The 18,389-nt window shown below is 35.5% G+C and overlaps 1 protein-coding gene across 8 annotated transcripts in view; it reads left to right on the top strand.

Annotated features, from left to right (window-relative positions):
- The window catches only part of CNTN4 (contactin 4), a 917,305-nt gene that overhangs the window by 128,405 nt on the left and 770,511 nt on the right, over positions 1–18,389 (top strand). For 7 of the 8 annotated variants that reach the window (XM_072785322.1, XM_072785332.1, XM_072785331.1 and 4 more), the window contains one exon: positions 3,483–3,523. The exons of the other annotated variant lie outside the window; for it this stretch is intronic. The gene's annotated coding sequence lies outside the window, so the exon portion shown is untranslated. The remainder of the gene's footprint in view (positions 1–3,482; positions 3,524–18,389) is intronic. 8 annotated transcript variants of the gene reach the window in all.

Genomic DNA, 18,389 nt, shown 5'->3' with positions numbered 1-18,389 from the left:
CTTTAAAAAAGAAGTTAATTTTGATGCAGTCACAAACAGAACTCTTAATTCTGTGCAGGAAGGGAATATCTCATCTGTTTTTCAGTATGCTACAGTAAATACTTAAAAAGATATCTCAAAATTTTGAATAAATTAAACCTATTGTGTATCATTTTATTTTTTTCATTTTGTATTAATTACTGTCATGTTTTTTTATAAATGCTTGATCCTTTCTATCTGCTTAAAATAATGTTTCTCCCTGATGCAAATTGCTTTAGTCCTTAACTTGTCAGTAAGAGGAGCTTTGCCATATTGTATTGTAAACACATGATGTATTTTGATTAACGGTTATTAAGCTGACTAGAGAATCATATTTCAGTGTAATGGTTTCACTAGATTTTAAGTTTTGATGATTTAGAAGTCACAGGACCATGCAGTACTATGCTTGCTTTTGGCCTAATTCATTTATTTACTACTGCACATATCCACGAACTACCCAGGGTTTTAGTGACCACTGTGAGAGAGGCCACTGCACTAGGTGCTGGAGTACAAATATGAACTCTCGCTTGCTTCTGGCACAAACAGTTTAGTTAAAGGAGACATGTCACTAATCCAATATAAAATGTAGTACAGGAAATACTGCAATAGGAGATGCAGAGGTAAACCTTAATTCAGTGGAGAAGGGCTTAGAAAGTTCAGATTGGTAGAGTTGAGTTTTGAGGGGAGAGTATTTCCTTAATTTTGAGGTAGTACAGATTGTATACATTATCATGAAAATTTTGTGTAGTAGCAACATAATCATTGTGGAGTTACAACATGGTCTTTTGGGAGAACTTGTATGGTTTACATCATCTGGATCACTGCCAAGGCTAATTTGGTAGGAAATACAAAAGAGTTGGAGATAAGAGGTTTCATTCTGCTGCTTATTAGCAGTGCAACCACAGACCAAACATGAAACCTCTCTTACCCTACTTTTTTATCTGATAACTAGAGATCATGCCAGTAGATACTGAATACATGTTTTCCTTTGGACATTAAGTCAAACATTTATCTGAAAGCACATTATAAATGGAAAAGCTTTATAAAATGTAACTTTTTATTCTATACATATTTCACTCCTACTAAATTTTATTCATTGAATTACATGTAGGGAATAAATAGTTTTGTTTAGGTCTTCAGGAAGCAATTAACAGTTTATAAGCATCATTATTTGACTCCATACTTTTTGTTTTGGGGCTCAGGAATAACTTTAAATATTTTCCTCAAGAATACAACATTTTTATGTTCCATTTATACCACCAGGCCTTGGTACAAATGGAACATAACAAAGATATTCCATTTTCATTTTCATTCACTTACTCATTTTAATTTCACTTATCAATATCTACTGTGTATCAGTCTATCCTAGGAACCAGGAATATGCAACTAGATGGTACCCTCATTTAGTTTACATTGCAGTGAAGGATGTAGTTATAAATCATATAGATAATCAGTGATAACTACTTTGAAGAAGCAAATGCTGTCCTGTGATAATATGAGTACCTGACTTAGGGCATCAGAAGAGACTTCTCTTAGAAAATGAAGCTTAAGTGGGGATCTATTGAAAGAGTAGATGGGTAGATGGAAGTGGCTTAAGATAGAGAAGATGCCAGATGAAATACTATGTATAAAAACCCTTAAATGGGAAGGAACATTTGACAGATTTTAGTGTACCTGGAGTGCAGAGAGCAAGATGGAGAATGGTGGAAGATGCTGAGAATATTTAGCCAAGGCTAGATGATAGATGGGTTTGTAGGCCAGTTAAAGAACTTTGGTCATTTTCCATGACTAATGGGAAGACACTGAAGCATCTCTAGAGGTTGAAATGTGGAGGCGGGGAATGGATAGATTTGGTCAGGTGAATGCCGTGAGAATGCTCTTCCTGTTATTTCAGGTATGAAATGATGGTAGATAGAAGGGAGATGGTAATGTATGTATATGAGGTAAAATGGTCTAGACCTAGTGTTCAATTGACTACTCTTAGAAGAGGTGAGAGAGAAAGATGTGTGTGACTTCTGCTTCTCTGGCAGGTGAATTATGGGGATGTCATTCACTACCAACACTGGAAGTGGACTATTTGGGGTAGGGGGAGAATTAGTATAGGAAATCATGTGTTTGTATTCAGACACATTGAATTTGACAACCCTTTAGAGTATCCAAATAGTGATGTCAGGTAGCCAGTTGGCTGCATAGATGTGAAGCTCAGAGAGTTTGAAGATAAAACATAAGTCATAGAAATGTAAATATAAATCTGTATTAAGTCCAAACTATTATCAATAACACTTGGAGTTTAAAATTTTTTTTTAAGTATTTTTTTTTTAAATTTTTATTTATTTATGATAGTCACAGAGAGAGAGAGAGGCAGAGACACAGGCAGGGGGAGAAGCAGGCTCCATGCACCGGGAGCCCGATGTGGGATTCGATCCTGGGTCTCCAGGATCGTGCCCTGGGCTAAAGACAGGCGCTAAACCGCTGCGCCACCCAGGGATCCCTGGAGTTTAAATTTAAGAAGATTCAGTGTTAAGTTTTTTAGGGTAAGGAAAGTGAGGCATTTGTATATATTGACCAGACCTCATGCTGGTAATAATTTTGTAGGGGCCCCTGGCTGATTCAGTCAGTAGAGTATGTGACTCCCAATCTCAGGGTTGTGAGTTCAAGCTCCATGTTGGGTGTAGAGATTACTTAAAAAAGTAAAATTTTTGTAATTGTTGCACAACTTATCTAGCCCTTAATATCTATATTTCATGTTTTAAAAAATAAATTCTGATCTAAAAATTGGCAATGAATTTAAAGAAATAATGAGAATTTTTATGTAGTTTATGAAGGATGGACATGAATTGTTGCTCTTTATGATTTTAGGAAATTTTTCCCTTAATTTCAAATGAAGACCATTTTTACTTTCATGTGAAAATCAAATGTTTACTATAATATGTATAATAAGTAAAACTATTAGTATTTTTTTCATTTTATGTATTTGATATTAAAAAACCTATAGGCTTTTTTAATAGACTTACTGTAACAATTTTCTTGCTTGTCAGGGTAATTTATTATATAGTTTAAAGAATATGATGATAGGGGCACCTGCGTGGCTCAGTGCTTAAGCATCTGCCTTTGGCTCAGGTTGTGATCTGGTGGTCCTGGAATGGAATCCTGCATCAGGCTCCCTGCCGGGAGCCTGCTTCTCCCGCTGCCTATGTCACTGCTCCTCTCTGTGTCTCTCATAAATAAATAAATAAAAATTTTAAAACAAAACAAAAAGAATATGTGATAAAATCAGATCCTGTGTAATTCACTGAGAAACTTTTTCTAGCATGATTTGTCATTCAGACAGTTATTTTTTGTGGCATCCTTGCCATTGAGACATTTTATTCTAAAACCAGCAATACTGGAATACAACTGACTACCTAAAAAAAGAAAAAGCCCAGGGTTATGCTTTATTCTAAAATTCATTTCTTTATTTGTAGGTAATGAGCGCTTGAAGTTGAGATGAATAACATATTTGGGGGTATGTACCATTTATTTAAATAAAAAATATGTATGTGTAATCTAGCATAAAAATTATCTTTGAGGAGTTGTACAAAACTTTTGACTGCTGATGAGGACTACATTTTCTTATGAGTTATGCACTTAGTAAATAGCTCTATTTTATGTAAATAATACATACAGAAAGCAGTAGTAATGAATTTTATAATAAACTATAAGATAATAGGTGATTTTAAATGTAATGTGTAGCTCAAGAAATTCATTTGCAAATAAAGTTTTATTAAATTTCATTTACCAATATATTTAAAATTGTTCAGTTTTTAAAGTAGGAAAGTTAACTAATTACCTTAAATATATTATCCAAATAATTGTAGAATGCAGTGTGTTTATTAATTTTGCCTCGTATATTTATTTGGCTATAAATCTTTGGTGTTTTTTATGCAAGTTATATTTTGTTATGTTAAATTCTAATATTACCAACATGTGCATTTTGAACTCAGTGTACCCCTGTAAACATTATTTCCTATGTTCTTATTTCTAGTGATGAGTTGCCTCTGCTTTCAGTAGAAAAATTCTCAATGAGCATCTGTTTCTCAGTCTAACTCCTTTATACTTAATACAGTTTTCTGTTAGCTTTCTTATTTAATACATACATCATATACTCGAGAATTATCAATTTGCTTGTTTTAGTAATTTATATTTTGATAATTTTGTGATAATACTGTGATTTACATTTGCTTACTCCATTGCATATAGTACTGAGGCATTATAGAATTTATGCAGAAGATCTTTAGACTTAAAAAGAATTACTGACCACTAAAGAATGATTATTAATTAGTATAAAATTGAGTCTTAACTGCATTAATGACAATCTAACGTACACACAGATATATGTACAGACACATGTACCACCCAATCTCATAGTCATTTAAAGATGACTCATCTAAAGATGACCAAATTACAATAAAGTGGATGCTAGTCTACAGTTTTGGGCCATCACAGCTTGGGACCAGGGATTCTCAAGTCAAATGTTTTAAGACTAATCTTGCTCTCAAGAACTGTGGGATCTTAAGCAATTCAGTTTCCCTACGGTCACTTTCTTTGTATGGTTAGTGGGCAAAATCATCAATGATTTCTTTAGTTACTCCTTCCCTAAAATACTTTTCATTTCATATTTGAAAAAGCTAAAGTTTAGAGGTGAATAATTTAGTATTGTTATGTTATTAACTAACATTTTACAGTTTAAGATAAATTTACTTATTGGGGTAGCACATTTGAAAGGTACCATTGATTCTTTGGCTAATCAGTAATGTTATTGTTTGCTTAAATTTTGGGGTGGGGTGGATCTAAGAAGGCAGGCTTCCCCTCTGTATCCTTTTGTCCTACCTGACATGGAGATTCAGGATTGACTCATTTTTTTTTTAAAGATTTTATTTATTTAATCATAGAGACACACACAGACACACACAGACACACACACACACACACACAGAGAGAGAGAGAGAGAGAGAGAGAGAGGCAGAAACACAGGCAGAGGGAGAAGCAGACTCCATGCAGGGAGCCCAACGTGGGACTCAATCTCGAGTCTCCAGGATCACGCCCTGGACTGAAGGCTGCGCTAAACCGCTGAGCCACCCAGGCTGCCCTCATTTTGACTCATTTTGAAAGAATCCCTTATAACCTTGTTAGCTCAAGGTTATCTTTTATCTGATTTCTCTCTTCCTGGACAGGTTGCTGGCTGAAGAACATTAAAATATCTATTTTCTTAGTGGCTTCCTTTTCTAGATTTGAATAATTCACTTGATACTTCCAAGCTCCTTAGATGAAAGAGTGTTATCCAGGAATGCTAATTTTAGTTCCTTTGGTTTGAAATTAGAGAAATAAATGCATTATATTTTTAGTCTAGATAGTAAGGCCTCATATCTTTTAATTTGGTCTTTTGAAAAACTCTAAATAATGTTCAGATACTCTTTATATTGTGAGGTTAAATAATTGCTTGAGATAGGTATTTCTTTTTTTATTTAAAAAATATTTGAAATAGATAAATATGGGGAGAGATCCATTTGAGTGTTAGGCTTATTCTGCATTGAATACTCCCTTGTATTTCCCATTCATATATTATTTTAAGCTCTTTAAGCTTTTTATTACAAGCATTACAAGTGCAGATAAGAAATGACCTCTGTTTTATACCAGAGGGGATTTTTTTTTAAAGATTTTATTTATTTATTCGAGAGAGAGAGAGAGAGAGAGAGGCAGAGACACAGGCAGAGGGAGAAGCAAGCTCCATGCAAGGAGCCCAATGTGGGACTCCACCCCAGGTCTCCAGGATCACACCCTGGGCTGAAGGTGGCGCTAAACAGCTAAGCCACCCGGGCTGCCCCAGAGGGGATTTTTATGAACCAGGCTAGAGACTCTGGTAGATATCTTGGACCATTTTTCTCACTTGGAAATTCTGTGATTGTATGATTTTGATCTGATAGGTGAAATCTAAAAAATCATCACCTTTGTAGGTGAAAAATGGTAAGGAGGTGTCCATTTTATATGGATCAACCTACATATGCAAGATTAGTTATTCATTGTTTCGAAAAAATATGTATCTCATCTGTAAAAATGATAACAAGCAGCAAGCTTATTAGGACACTGACTTCATTTTTTAAAATGTAATTATCATCATGAGTGCCAGATATTAAAAACTATACTTTAGGGCAGCCCTGGTGGCTCAATGGTTTAGTTTAGTGCCGCCTGCAGCCCAGGGTATGATCCTGGAGACTGGGGATCGAGTCCCACGTCAGGCTCCCTGCATGGAGCCTGCCTATGTCTCTGCCTCTCTTTCTCTCTCTCTCTCTCTCTCTCTCTCTCTCTCTTTCTCATGAATAAATAAATAAAATCTTTAAAAAAACAAACAAACTATATTTTAAACATTTGTAAATCAAATGGGAATAAAATGTTCTTTGCATATATTATTTCTTTTACAGGGATTTTTTCCCCCTGTATTTTATGAGACAAATCACAGGCATTACAGTTTGAAATCAACTTTATTGTTTTCATTGCGATTGCTACATAGCTGTTGAATATTTGCAGTAAGTTTTAATGATGAATGAAGTGCATGTTTGATTAAATTCCATTAGTAAAAATATCTTTGTATGGTAAAGGGTGGTTTTCAGCATGGCCTTGACAAAGGCAATAAGTAAATGTGTTATTTCCCTTCAAAAGAATACAAGTCAGCATAAGCAAATTTTAAGGGAAATATTTAAAAATTAACAATTAATGAATATTTGTGTGTTGAAATTATATGAACACGTAAATAGAGATCATAGATATACTTATTTTCAGAGGCTAGTGTAATACTAATTAGAAAAGTTGTAAATACCGTAATTAATCTACACTAAACAATTCCATTTCTATTACCTATTTTATTGCTAAGTATGGCAGAGATTAGGAAGATAGTTATAATGCTGACATTGAGAATGTTTCCATGATTACTTTTCAGTTTTTCTAGCCATTATGTTTCTGATTCTCCTGCTACTTCTCACTTGCCATTATGCCCAGTATTTGATCCTACCTGCCTGCCTTTTATTCAGTGACCTTTGTCAGGGATACTCTTTTCTTCCAGTCCTTACTTATCAAAGTTTGTACTAAACTTGCAGTGCCTAGTTTAACTTTTGCCTCTTTCACAAGGCTATCCGATGTCCTGCAGTCAGAATTCTGGGCTCAAGGTCATTGCTGTCCACTTGTCCTTCCATTGTAGTTCATCTGAAGCATGGTCTCTTGTGACCAACACATGCTCTTAATGTTCATCTCACTTACCTTCTTTTTTTTTTTTTCTTTCTGCCCCACTGGATAAATCATCTCACACCATCATTTATTTAACTTTGAACATAGTTCCTTAGTGTTGAGAAATATTAGAAAAGTGAGAATGCATCTGCATCCATGGTGTGAGGTATTGCACTAGAGACCTTGAAAAAGTATGTTAGTACTGAAAGATTAGTTATGTAAAGAATTAAGTGATTAATTATTTTATCAAGAATCAGGAAGAAATCTTTTCTAGGAATTATAAGGCAGAGATGTTTTCTTTGACCCTTCCTGTTTTGCTTCTTAGCATCTATTTAATATTAACAACAGCAAAAATGACAGCTATAATGGCAGCTGTAGTTTCATAGACCTTACTCTATGCATGCACACACTTTATCTTTTTTGATCTTCATGTCATGCCATGAAGTTGGTGGGGCAGAAGTTAGACATTCAGATTTGGCTAAGTTTGTTATCAGCTTATACTATTTTAAGCTTGATGATGCAATCTAACTGTTCTTTTATTAAATGTTAATATTTAATGTCTGTGATCTTTTCACATAATTTAAAAATAAAATAATTTCTGTAATCCAGAAAGTAATGTCATAATTTAAAACTATATGCCTTTTAAAATATATGTTGCTATTTTGATCAAAATTCATGGACTAGGGTCCCAAGTTGCAACCATTTCACAGTTCTCTCATCCCCTGGACAAAGGAATTCAAGAAGGAGTAGACCTATCCCCTAAAAGTATCATCAAGAGTAGGAACGTTGAGAGTGAGTCCCTATATGATATATGTCAGTGAGTGATATATATCTTCTCTATAGAGGAAGATAACTGATGTCCAGACAGTTAGGCTAAGCCAAGATACCCAGAGAAGATTGAACCAGAAGCGGTGAAAGAAAGAGTCTTGAAACAGTTGTCTTCACTTCTGTGACCTCAGGTGCTGCTTCCTGCAACTTTTCCTTCACTCTTGCGCTCTACCCTAGGTAATAAAGAGCTATAGGACCCAATCTATTACCCTTTTATATAAACTATATTAAGTAATGATTTGTTATTTGCAATTCATTGTACTAATGCAGATAAAATCATTGATATAACAGTGTTCTTTCTGCTCCACTTTCCATTCCAATTTTACTTTCTTCTCTTTTTCCCTTTTCTTTCTTCTCTATTCCTTCTCTGGTGTCATTTTTCTTTATGCCTTGCCCTTTCTTTCTCCCTCATTTCTGCCCAGTCATTCACTCCATGTATCCATCCATCTAATACTCATCTACTGATGAACACACATTGAGCATTATGCTAGGTTCCAAAGGCAAAAAGATACATGACATACAGACTTTTCTCTCTTTAGGATCAGGTTTCCTCTCTTTGCTTTTAGGAAGTTGGTGTTTGAACAGAAAGGTAGAACCCAGGCCAAAAATAGGAGAAAATAATAAAAAGGAAATCCTTAAAGCATTTGCCTAATACCTGAGGTTGGTGGAAAGATTCAGGACAGGAAGGGTTAACTGGGAAGGGTTGCTGAAAAAAAGTTGAACGTAGAGCAGAGATTCTTTGTAACAGCAATTTGTCAATAACTTCGAGCCAGATTATAGGTTCAAAATACATACCTTTGCACCAGAGCATGCATTATTTAAACTGGTAAAGAAAAAAAATCATCCTTGAACCTCTTGTTCTATAGTATGGTTATAAGGTGTGGGTAAAGAGGAAAGCCTGGATATGTCACTCTTTCTTCTGTAGTAAGCATTGGGAAAGCAATTATACAGAGCATCACAAAATCACTTGCTGCTTTGTCAGGTCATCATAAACTCACAGGGGACAACAGCAGAGGAATTGGTGAAGTTTCCTTAAAAATATTAACCATATCAACAATTCAGTCTGAGTCTGCCCACCTGGGCATTCTCAAGTATAGTAGTAATTTGGAAACAAAAGATGGACATTTTTTTTTAAGATGGACATTTTTAAGGCTGCAATCTGTAACCTTTTCTCTTAAAATATTTCAGCTAGATTTCTTAGTTTGCCATGCAGGATCCTGAGCACACTGGCCATTATCTACCTCTCAATCCTCTAAGATTTTGTATTTCTTTACTGCTATATCTCAGTAAATGCTCTCCTTCTTTGGATATGTTACCTCTATCTGTTGTCCTCCTAAACCTGGCAGATTCATTTTTTAATACCTATTTTTGTTAGAGCCTACCTTTTTGAAGGCCTCCCCCTTGGAAGTGTCCTCTGCAACCCAAGGCAGTGTTGTTCTTACTTGGTAACTGCATGCATCTCTTTCTTATGTCACCAACTACTGTGTGGGCTCTTATTGTTTTTATATTTTTCTTTCTAAAATGAGACAAGGGCTCTATTACAACAAGAACCTTTGCATTCATCTTTATATGATCAATTTCCAGGCCCATGCATGGGGGATAATGAGGGTTGAATGCTTGTTAACTGAATGAATAAATGAACAAAATGGGATGGAAGAGACACATAATATAGTTCACTGTGGACAAGTAAAAGATAATGCTTTTCTCGAAAATAAGGGCAAAATAAAGGTTCTGAGATTTCTAGATGCATTGTTCTTAAAACCTTTATTTAGGGTTTTACATGTAGAAGCTTTTACACTGTTCAAACTCTTATCTGATAAATAATCATTGTTATAAACATTTTTTATGGTCTACATTTCAAAAGACTTTACAGTCAAAAAAGATGAATATATACTGGTTTCTCACGGGAAGATACTGGAAACAAAGGTAAAAGCATTATAATTCAGGATATTTAATGTTTAACTATGAAAAAATTTGAACAGCTCATTACAATATTTAATTAAAAACATTCTGAAGTCAAATTGAGAAATAATATATATATATATATATAATATAGATATATATATATCTTCTATAATATGCAAAATGTATGTTTCCATGTTAAATACAAGGAGAAGTCCAGTAGCTAAACATCTATTATTGCAGGGGTGCCTGGATGGCTCAGCGTTGTCTGACTCTTGGTTTCAGCTCAGGTCATGGATCACAGGATCATGGGATCAAGCCCTGCACTGGGCTCCACACTGAGCAGGGAGTCTGCTTGAGATTCTCTCCCTCTGCCCCTCCTCCCCGCTTGGGCACGTGTGCTTACACTCTCTCTGTCTCTAAAATAAATAAATCTTTTAAAAAATCTGTTGCAAATAGAAGTGTTCACATTCTCTAAGGATAAAACCACTCCCCTCTTTCCCTTTGATAACCATAATCCACAGAATATACTTTGTGTGTTCCTGACTTAACAGAAAATAAAACCATAATCATTTATGAGAAAGGAAATGGGACTGGGAGAATCCCTAATTTATTTGTGGTCTTAAGATGCCATTTTCAGAAATTTAGCCTTGAGCATGATAGACACATTGATGCAGTATTCATCACAGCTTAACTTTCTGAGTAGCTACTTTGTGCCAGGTACATTCTGGCTATCTGAAGATGAGTAAGACAGGCAGGTTGGGGAATATCACAATTGATAGCTTCCCAGGTGATGGTTCTAATATTTCCAGAAAAAGGGAATGACAGTATGTACATTGAGCATGATTCTCCTGCTATAATTAATTTCCCAAAAGCTCTTACTGCATGGAGATTCTTGTAACTATTCTTCAGAGTTACAGACTTTGAAGAAGGCTAAAGAAAATAGGAATGTTGAGTTTTAGAAATGTACCATATATATTTAAAAATGTTACCATTTTAGCTTAAAACAATAAAAATGGATGCATATATTTTTCTCTTAGAGAAATGACTGTATAGTGAAAAATTCTAAACTCAACCTAATATTTTATTATTTGAATCTCATTGGTTCTATGTCATGAAAAATGATACACCTTTCAGCTACTTTTAACTAGGTATCCTATCATTAATCATAAATTGTCTAGCTATGCTGACGTTTGCATATTTTTTTCTGAATCAATATTTACATTCCAGAAATAAGTAGAGTTGCTTTTTGAGAATTATCCTTTTCCTACCACCCCTTCCTCCAACTTTACCAGCATCAGATAGACAGGTGAACGCGTGTTTGTGCAAATACGGATGCGTTCTTGCACGTGGGCATGCTCTCTCACACATACACATATGCATTTGCTCTTATATGAGCACCTTATTAGATGTTAATTTTTCAGAATATTACTCGTTCTGATTTTCCTCAGATACAGACAAGAGTCTTAACCTCCAACTCTGTTAGGATTCTGTTTAACAACTGCTTTGATCTATTTTCTTTCCATTTAACCTATAATTTAATTTGTATTCTGCTTGGACATTCTCATCTTGCAACCATCTTTTCTCCCCTGAATTTTTGACATTCTGTGGCTGAGATATAGTAAAGTGCACACAATCATGCAATCATTTACTTATTTATTCAAAAAATTGTCATCAAGACAATGTACTGGCTCTTGTGGGAATAATAATGAAAGGATTTTATAATACCCCTTATCCTCAAAGGAAACTTTTATTTTTTAAATATTTTATTTATTTATTCTTGAGAGACAGAGAGAGAGAAGCAGAGGGAGGAGCAGGCTCTATGCAGGCAGCCTGATGTGGGACTCAATCCTGGGACTGTAGGATCACACCCTGGGCCGAAGGCAGGTTTTCAACTGCAGAGCCACCCAGGCATCCCCAAAGGAAACCTTCAATGGGACTTTTCTTGGCCATTGTATTCATACATTTTTTGAATGTTAAAACTGCTATTCTTGACATTTGCTTTAAGTAGCTGCCAAATGGTTATTTTGGTTTTGGCCCTTAGCTATGCTAGGAATGATGGAAGGCACATTTTTAACTGAGGATATTGGTTTCAATTTACAACATAATTAGTATATACAGTGTTTGTTAATTAACACATGTCTTTGTAACCTGTAAATACTATTTTAGTAAATAAAAATAAGTTATTATAATTGCCATGTTTTTCCATTGAGAGGAGAAAGGGGATGATGGATGCAAATAATTCTAATTCAAGATAGAATATAAGATGAGTTCCCAAAAGGAGGTATAGATGAATTTGATGGGGAATTCAGAGATGGCAAAAATTACTTCTTTCTGGAAATCTAGGAAATGTTTTTTGGAAGGGGTTGGCATTGAATTTGCTTAGTGTTTATGGTTAGAATATGAATATATATACATGATGACGATGATGGTCACGACAGGCAAAGTAAGTAGTGCAGGTACGAATGGGAAGATACAGCTTGGGGCTTGGGTGTGTACAGCACATGGAAGAGTGGAGGATCTCAGTTAAGTACAGCTCACAGTGTGAAAAGAAATGTACTTATCGAATGTGACACACAAGTACATTGTGTTTTATGTATTTAGTCACAGGTCTCTTTATGAGGTAGATTTGCATGGATGCCTTTCTACCTGGCCCTCTACACATTCAGTTTTGTTGCTAAATTCTTGCTGATATAGTAACTTCAATAATCCTTGAGTTACACAGTCTTCACCAGCCTTGATAGAGTGTTGAATGTTCAAAAGAAAGATCCAAGTACCTATTAAATCATCAAATGCTATTGCGTGTTATGAAATCAGATGAAAGCCAATTTCTACGTTAGGGCAAGTCTACTTTCCTGTACTTGGTTGAGGTTTGTAAGGAGAGATTACTCTGCTCCCCTAAGAAGGTTAAGCTGTCATCTAGTTAAATATGGACTTAAAATAATGCTGCCAAAGCAGCTGCCTCGTGTGATTGATGATGATGATGATGATGGATGATGATAGTTTTGAAATCAGTTTTGCAGGGAAAATTGCTATTTTTCTACTTTGCTGAAGTTGTAGTCTGGATTGGGGATTTCTTGTCATATTAGGTATCTTCTTTGATTAAAACAGAATTTGCTAAGGACTGTATTCTCCATCATAAAATAGCTTTAAAACTGAGCTATGGGGCAAATGTTTTTAAGTTGTTCTATACATATTACTTGAGTGACAGCAGTTATTCTGGGCTTCACAGTGTCATCTCATGGTGAATTGTGTTTTAGGGGACTAATAACAACCTATATCTAGGCAGAGAAGTGGTAGAAAATGTGGTATTTAGAAAATATAATAATAGTGGCTCACTAAAGTCTTCCAAGAATACTTACATATATTGATATGCAGTGTCCTCTTCAAGCCCCTCAAGGCTTATTTATTGGTTCTCTCATTTGGGTTACTCTTACCCCAGATATCTCCTTGGCTGAGTACCATACTGCTTTGGACCTCTACTCACATGTCTCCTAAGAAAGGTCTTACTTGATCATCATCTCTTGAAGAGTGACTGTACATATCTCCTCTGCTTTTTCTCGTTGCCACATGGCACTTTTCCTGATGTGTTATATATGTATTTCCTATTGTCTGTCTCCCCATTTCATATATTGTCCTACATGAAAGCAGGAGGAGGCTTACTTAGTGCTATAAACTGAAAATCTATAGAAGTTCCTGTCCTGGGGTACCTGGGTAGTTTAGTTGGTTAACAGTTTGCCTTCGGATCATGTTGTGATCCCTGGGGTCCTGGGATCGAGCCCCATCCCGAGCAAGGAGCCTGCTTCTCTTCTCCCTCTGCCTCTACCCTTGCTTGTGCTCACTTGCACACACTGTCTCTCAAATAAAATCTTCTTTAAAAAAAGTTCCTGTCCCACAATAAGTGTGCAATTAATAATTATTGAATGATTAGCTGAATGAATTAATCTTTATTTTATACATAGAGGGCTAAATAAAGTGTTCAAAATATTTTTAAAAGCTAATTAATGTCTGGCTCCAGAGTCAAAATTAAGCTTTTTGGTTTATTAACTCAAAATGCTTTTGTTTGTATATATACAAATAATACAACAAAATCAGCCCTAAAAAAGGAGACAGGATTCAGGGCTTGCTTAGGTGGAACATTTTATATCCCATCACATACTAGAGAAAAGGAATCAATTTTGTTTCTACAAAATCACTGGTTAAACACTATTCCATACCATTCCGTTGTTTAAGCCCAAGCACACACTGGTCTAAAAAAGCTATTTTCAGAAAGGAAAAGAAAAGAAAACATAATCCCCCACCCCAGTATTTTTTAAAGGCTGATAACATTTGTATCACTGGGCAAACATGATCAATCAAAGCTTTACAAGCTTTATATGGGCTGCTTCCTTAACAAATGTGTTTTTTGTCTCAGTCATTCATCATATCTGGAAGTTTGGATGATGAGCTTGAGCACTCTCCTAGGTTAACCCTGAAAATAGCCACTTGGTGGATTTGTAAAGGGAAAAGCCTGTTAAAATGGCCAAGATATCCTTCTGACAACATAAAGTAGCGTATTGTAACCTATTTGTGTTGCCTAGATGTGGTGAAATTCAACTGAACTTTAGGAGGAGGATTTGTTATAATGGAGAAATCAGGTTATGAATGTAAAGAGCTGAATGTTGAAGGTATTCCCTTGAATCCTCCAAATACACAGGGAGTTTTCTAATGAAACTGAAGCTGCTAGCTAGCTGCTGAAAGCAAAATTGTCTGCTGTGTTGATTAAACTACCTTAAAAATTTTAGAGCCCCTTAAATAAACAAGATTGCTGCTGTCAGTATTACTACTTAGAGGGATTGATGGCCTGTTTAGTGGAGGGGAGAAGGAATGCTATGAAAAATAAAAAGTTGAATCATTGAAGGCAAGCATGTGGTATCACATCCAGAGAGCACTTCACATAAAGGTTTTGGTACAGTCATATCAGGTATCATGCTAAGACCTCTGAAATGAGATAAGGCACCAATTATATATCATTACATGACTACAGATATTTTGTTTCCCAGCTAAGTTAGTGCTTATGGAAGACAGTGGATAGACAGGTGAAAATAGGCTTATTTATCTTCTGTTGTAGAACTGGTAGGGCTTAGGCAAGAGGATCTGGCTCATTCATAGGGGGCAAGTTCAGACCTTATTCAGGTTAATAAGAACCCTGAGTGAGAAAAGCAGTAGAAACCACATAGATTGGGCAAAGGATTGAATGGAGGGAGAATGAAGAGATTCTGGAAGAACATGCAAATGAAATCCAATGAGTTGAAAAGAAATGAAATGGAAATTTGAGACCCTGAAAAGTAGGTGGGGAGTAGTTTGTCTCCCCACACTGTGGTTTTGGTTTCTGCTCATAGTACTGTTGTACCTCTTGCCATGGACATTTTCTTTAGAAGAACCCAGGAATACACTTATACCTTACCCCCTACATAATAAGTTCTTATAGAGCCCCGCTTTTAGATATTTTATTCTTTGCAAGATCCCTGGAGAGGGATTTTGAATAATTTTCAATTCCTGTGTAAGCTGGGCTGTGTGCCAGAAATGGATTTTAAAATAAGTCCTCTCTTAGTGTCTCCTAATCCCTTTCCAGAGATTTGCTCATTGCCCCAAAATGTTGTTTTCAACCCAAGTTTTGGGTTTCATAGAAGGCTCCCCTGAGAAAATAAGATATAACTGGCTCTTGTAATTTAACTTTTTTATATAAAATTATATTCATTTCTGTATCATCAATTAAAAAATAAAAGTATTTAATTTCACGAGACAATCTTAGATTTGAAAGAGCTTAAGACCAGGGATGAGGGTGCCTTAGATGGCATAGTCTGATGGGCATCTGCCTTCGGCTCAGGTCATGATCCCGAGGTCCTGGGATCAAGCCCCATGTAGGGCTCCCTGGTCAACAGGGAGTCTGTTTCTCCCTCTGCCCCTCCTCTCATCTCTTTCTCTCAAGTAAATGAATAAAATCTTAAAAAAAAAAAGACCAGGGATAAGAAGGGAGAGGCACTGTTTTCTTTTAAAGAATGTAGCTGAGGGGCAGCCCCAGTGGCCCAGCACTTTAGCACCACCATCAGCCCAAGGCGTGTTCCTGGAGACCCGGGATGGATTCCCATGTCGGTCTCCCCACGTGGAGCCTACTTCTCCCTCTGCCTGGGTCTCTGCCTCCCCCCTCTGTGTCTCTCATGAATAAATAAAGTCTTAAAAAAAAAAAAAAGAATGTAGCTGACACATAGCAAAATGGGATTCACACCCCCAGATTTATGATCATATACTTTCTTGCAGGGAAAGTAGAATAGTGTTTCAGAACATAGGCTCTGCAGTTAAACAAGTTCATATTAAAATTTTACTGTAGCCATGTGACTGTAAGCAAGTTATTAACCCTGTAAATATTGCTTCATTATATATGAAATGGGGTTAACAGCTTTTGTCTTATGAATTTGAGGATTAAATGGAACAATAAGCATAAAACTTAGCACAATACCTAGCAAAGCGTTAGAAAATATTCAGTATATGATAGTACACCTATGTTGCATTTTTGTTGCTGTGGAACAAATTACCAGGGTATAGAAATTTAAAATAACTCACGTTTGTTATCTCAAAAAATTCCATGGGCAAAGCGTTGGTATGTTTTAGTTGTGTTATTCACTCAGGGTTACATAATGCTAAGATTGAAGTGTTTGTGGGCTGTGTTCTTATCTGGAGGCTCATTTAGGGAAGTACCTGTTTCCAAAGTTCCTGAGATTATTGGCAAGATTCATTTCCTTGCAGTTGTGGAAATGAGGTCTTATACCCTTGCCTTGCTAGCTATCACCTAGACTCTGCCCTCAGGTCCTTGCTCTGTGGTGCCTAGCGTAAGTACCTTACAACACAGAGGCTTATTTGCTCATAGTCAGCAGAATATTTTATGTCACTTCAAACCTCTCCCTTTATAGAGTTTCTTTTAAGTTTTGGCCTGATTAGATCAAGACCATCCAAGAGAATCTCTTTTTTGAATAACTCAGAACTGATGGATTTGAGGCCTAAATCTTCTTGCCTGAGTCATATAAAATAGTCCAACCATGGGTTTGAAATGCATTCTGTTCATTGCTATACCCTCATTAATAGGAGGTTATTAGATGGTATGTGTAATGGGCACTGAGGAGGGCACCTGATGGGATGTTATACTATATGGGTATGTGCACTGGGTGTTATACTATATGTTGGCAAATTGAATTTAAATAAAAAAATAATAAATAATATTAAAAAATATATTGTGTGTGAATTCCAAGGGCAGGGATCTTGGGGTCTTTCAGAATACTGCCTTCTTCAGAGAAGTATCCTTGTTAATTGTCATTAATTCTTGCTCTTACCATACCATTATCATATACTACTTTTTTTTTTTAATTTAAATTCAGTTTGCCAACATATAGTAAAATACCCAGTGCTCATCCCATCAAGTGTCCTCCTTAGTGCCTGTTACCCAGTCACCCCCATTATCATATACTTATTTATTATATATGTGTTTGTATTATATTTATATATTTTATTATTATATACTTCTTGAGCTTATGGTGGTTGAGGGCTCTAAAATGAAAAGTGATCATATGATAATAGTGGGAAATGAAACTATTTGGAAACTTTTGCTTGTGAAGAAATTTGCATTGCATCTCTCTATTTGCATGTTCATTTGTTCTGCACTGCATAATGATATTTAAAACATACTAAGAAAATATCAATTAGAATATAATTCTTAGGTCTTAGCAAGTTGTGAATGAAGACTAAAGTAGACAGTGATCATGGAAACCCAGAACATGATACTGAATGTTCAGCATAAAGCCTAGTAATTTAGAATAAAAACTTTCACTGCTTTTGCTCTAGTTCTACTTAATTGAGGAAGAGAAAAGATTACTTTAAAAGAATAATTAGTAAAGGCACTTGAATATTTTATGCATAAACCCGAGGAAGAAAAGTTCTGCTTATGATGCTAAGTGTTGTCACTTATTTATACAGTGTCATTATATGAATATTTTCAAAATTCCTAATAGGAATGTCTTACTTCTTACCATAGAAAAGAAGCTAATGAAAAGCCATTTCTCCTGACTGGTTATTAAAATGTATTCTCTGTCCTATAAGCTGTCATTAATTTCCTGGTACACCTTGAATGTGCCACAAGCAATTTGTAATGGCATCAATTAACATTTGGGAAGTTGAGCATGGCCATCTAGGATATTAAATATTTGCTTCGGGAATGCTAATAAAATCCATCGACCTTATATTCTCAAAGTATTTGTTAATAATAACAGCAAAGTTAAGGGGTACCAGATATGTATTTAGATCCATTTTCCTCACTTCTACTAATTTTTGTGTTCCCATTTTATTCTGAACAT

The sequence above is a fragment of the Canis lupus genome, chromosome 19, assembly GCF_048164855.1.
Source record: "Canis lupus baileyi chromosome 19, mCanLup2.hap1, whole genome shotgun sequence".
Taxonomy (NCBI): Eukaryota; Metazoa; Chordata; class Mammalia; order Carnivora; family Canidae; genus Canis; species Canis lupus.
The sequence above is the reverse complement of the archived record's forward strand: the minus strand, read 5'-3'. Positions and strand labels throughout refer to the sequence as shown.